Source organism: Myotis brandtii, unplaced genomic scaffold (assembly GCF_000412655.1).
Source record: "Myotis brandtii unplaced genomic scaffold, ASM41265v1 scaffold236, whole genome shotgun sequence".
In the NCBI taxonomy this organism is placed as follows: Eukaryota; Metazoa; Chordata; class Mammalia; order Chiroptera; family Vespertilionidae; genus Myotis; species Myotis brandtii.
In genome coordinates, this window is record NW_005358901.1 from 2,011,218 (window position 1) to 2,015,335 (window position 4,118).

Here is a 4,118-nt window from a genome sequence, read left to right on the forward strand (position 1 = left end):
CCCTTCAGTCCGCAGGCCGACACTCTATCCACTGAGCCAAGCCGGCTAGGACTCTCTTTTAAAAAACAAACAAATATATATATTGATTTCAGAGAGGAAGGAAGAGAGAGGTAGAAGCATCAATAATGAGAGAGAATCATTGCTTGACTGCCTCTGCACGCCCCTTACTGAGGGCTGAGCCCACAACCCCGGCATGTGCCCTTGACCAAAATCGAACCCAGGACCCTTCAGTCCACAGGCTCTATTCACTGAGGCAAACTGGCCAGGGCTAAACTTTCTCTTTTTAAAATCTAAATTTTTTTTCTAGAAGTGTTACTATTTTTAAAAATATATTTTTATTGATTTCAGAGAGGAAGGGAGAGGGGGAGGGAGATAGAAACATCAATGATGAGAGAGAATCATCGATGCGCTACCTCCTGCACGCCCCCTACTGGGATTGAGCCTGCAACACAGGCATGTGCCCTTGGCCAGAATTGAACCTGGGACCCTTCAGTCTGCAGGCCGATGCTCTATCCACTGAGCCAAACCAGCTAGGGCTAGAAGTGTTTACTATTGATTTTAGAGAGAGGAAAGGAGAGAAAGAAAAAAAGATCTTTTTTTAATCCCGACTGGGATTAAACCCACCATCTCTTGGTGCACTGGAGGATACTCCAACCAAGTGAGCCCCACTGGCTAGGGCTAAATAAACTTTCTTTTATAATTTGAAAAAAAAAAAAAAAGAAAAGATGATGGTCAAACCTTGTTAGAAAACAGTGTGGCCCTGGGGTATGGAGACCAATACAAGGTTGTTGGTTCGTGTTTTTTTAAAAATATATTTTATTGATTTTTTACAGAGAGGAAGGGAGAGGGATAGAGAGTTAGAAACATCGATGAGAGAGAAACATCGATCAGCTGCCTCCTGCACACTCCCTACTGGGGATGTGCCCGCAACCAAGGTACATGCCCTTAACTGGAATCGAACCTGGGACCCTTCAGTCCACAGACTGATGCTCTATCCACTGAACCAAACCTCTCAGGGCTCGTGTTTTTTTTAAATTGTTTTACTTTTATTCATGTGTTTATAGAAAATACATTTACATGGTTCAAATTTCAAAGCATCTAAAAGGCGGTTCCCTAGGAAGCAGACGACTCCATCACAAGGCTGCCAATATTCCCAGTAACTCCTGACTCAGTGCTGAGAAACCCAGCATCTGTGTGCAATTGCACCAATATCTGACCAGAGGAAAAAAAAAACTTTTTTTTAACCCACATAATAGCTTATAACAAACATCATGCCGATAGTCACTTCTTCTGCCGTGGCCTAGCAGCAATGCTCTCATGAAACCCCCACGGCTGACCCACCACTTGCATACTCAGTCCCCTCTTGTTGGACATGGAGGTTCGTTTCCCACTGTGGCCAGAACAGAAATGGCAAGTGAGGCATTTCACCCTGAGGGCGGAGACCTTCGGGGAAGATTCCTGGAAGCAGAGGCTACTAATGAGAAGGTCTACTCAGCTGCATCCAGGAAACAAAGCAGTCATAGATCCCCCCTCCCCACCACTCAGAAAAATAATACCACAATGGGAACAGGGGTGATGTGGGGAGATGAGAACACTGGTGTGTTTTTCCTCTCCTTCACACCTTAATACCTGGGTTTGTTCTGCTTTTATTTTATTATTTTATTTTATTTTTTATTGATTTTAGAGAGAGAGGAAGGAAGAGGGAGAGCGAGACAAACATTGATGAGAGAGAAACACCTATAGGCTGCTTCCTGCATGCCTCCCACTGGGGATCAAGCCTGCAACCCAGGCATGTGCCCTGACCAGAATTGAATCCTGACTTCCCGGTTCACAGATGGACTCTCAACCACTGAGCCACACTGGCCAGGCCCTAATGAGGAGTCCTGTATTTTTATTTCAAACAGGGATCTGCAAATTACATGGCCAGTTCTGGTTTGGGGAAAGGACAGGGAGGCCCCAGGTTGGGGTCTGGGCCCCTGAGGCTGGTGGAAAAGCACCCCAATGTGCAAGTTGTCTGCCCCACCCTGAGGGGAGAGAGTGAGACCTAGTCAGGAAGTGGGTTCCTGAAACAGCCAGGAAGGAAGTTGGGGGGCGGGGGCTCCTAAAATAGCAGCAGTTGCTAGCTGATTGGGTGGGAGGTTGGAAAGGGGAGGTTGGACAGGAGTGAGCCAATCCTCCAGGAGTCATGGGGGCTTTCTTGAGGAATCTCCTTCCCCAACTCAGATATTCTTCTTCCATCTACACAGATGAAATAATGTTTTGTTTTTTGTTAATCCTCACCAAAGGATATTTTTTACCCACTGATTTTAGAGAGAGTAAAAGAGAGGGAGGGAAGGGGAGAGAGAGAGAAAAAAAACATCAATGTGAGAGAAACACATCGATTGGTTGCCTCCTGCACTTGCACAGGGGATGAAGCCTGCAACCGAGGTATGTGCCCTAGACCACAATCGAACCTGCAACCCTTCAGTGCTCAGGCTGACGCTATAACCACCGAGCCAAACCGGCTAAGGCTAGAAATAATGTTTTAAAAATTAAGCTATAGCCCTAGCCGGTTTGACTCAGTGAGTAGAGCATCGGCCTGCGGAATGGGGGGTCCCAGGTTTGATTCCGGCCAAGGACACATGCCTGGGTTGTGGGCTCAATCCCCAGTGTGGGCGTGCAGGAGGCAGCCAATCAATGATTCTCTCTCATCATTGATGTTTCTATCTCTCCGTCCCTCTCACTTCCTCTCTGAAATCAATAAAAATATATTTTAAAAAAAGAACAAAGCCATTTTCTTAAAAAAAAATTAAGATATAACTTATAGCCTTGGCCTGTGTGTACAGTGGTTAGAGCGTCGGCCTGAGCACTGAAGGGTTTGCAGGTTTGATTCCGGACCTGTATGGATGTGTACAGGAGGCAACCAATCAATATATCTCTCTCTCATGTTAATGAATGTTTCTCTCTCTCTCTCTCCCCTTCCATTCCTCTTTTTACTCTCCCTAAAATCAATGGGGGGGGGGGGGGGGGGGGGGGGGAGGTGAGGGAGGAGAGAACATATGTAACTAGAGGCCCGGTGCACAAAATTCATGCATGAGTAGGGTCCCTAGGCCTGGCCAGCGATCAGAGCTGATCAGGGCCTTCAAGGGGCTGTCAGTCGGGGCCATCCTTCATTCTGTGCTGACCCCTGGTGGTCAGTGCACATCATAGCGAGTGATCAGACTCCCAGTTGAACTCCTGTGGGGACAATTTGCATATTAGGCTTTTATATATATAGATACTTTCAACAATAAAGATTAAAAATTAATAAAATCAATGGAAAAAAATACCCTTGAGTGAAGATTAACAAAGCAACAAAAAAGATATAACATACAGACTGTAATGTGCACAAATCCCATTTGCGCAGAGTAATTAAACTGCACACATATTGGTAAAACCAAGGTTACAGTAAAAAGACCAGTGGATGCTGGGGTTTGGGGGAGGAGTGAATAAGCAGAGCATAGAGGATTTTTAGGGGAAATGCTCTGTATGACATTATAATGATGGATACATTTGTTCAAAACCAAAGAGTGTACAACACCAAGAGTGAACCCCAGTGTAAACTAGGATGTTAGACGTTAGCTGATAATGACGTGTTAGTGTAGGTGCATCCTTGTAATAAATGTCCCACTCTGGTTGGGAATGTTGATAATGGGGGTTTGTGCATGTGTTGGGGCAAGGGGTATATGAGAAATCTCTGTACATTCCTCTCACATTTTTTTAAATCCTTACCTGAGGGTAATGTTTATTGATTTTAGAGAGAGGAAGGGAAAAAGAGAGAGGGAGAGAGAAACATTGATGTGAGAGGAAAACATCAATCAGTTGCTTCCTGTACTCACCCTGACCAGGGACTGAACTCAAAACCTAGGTATATGCCCCAACCAGGAATTGAACCCACAACCTTTTGGTGTACTTTCTGTAAATAACATCATATGGTATGTTCTCATTTGTTTTGCCTGCTTTCACTTTACATTGGGGTTACATTTCACAGCCATGGGGTTGTGTTTGGCAGTCATTTACATTTTTGGTTACTGCACAGTATTCCACAAACAACATAGATATATATATATAGATATAGATAGAGATAGAGATAGAGATAG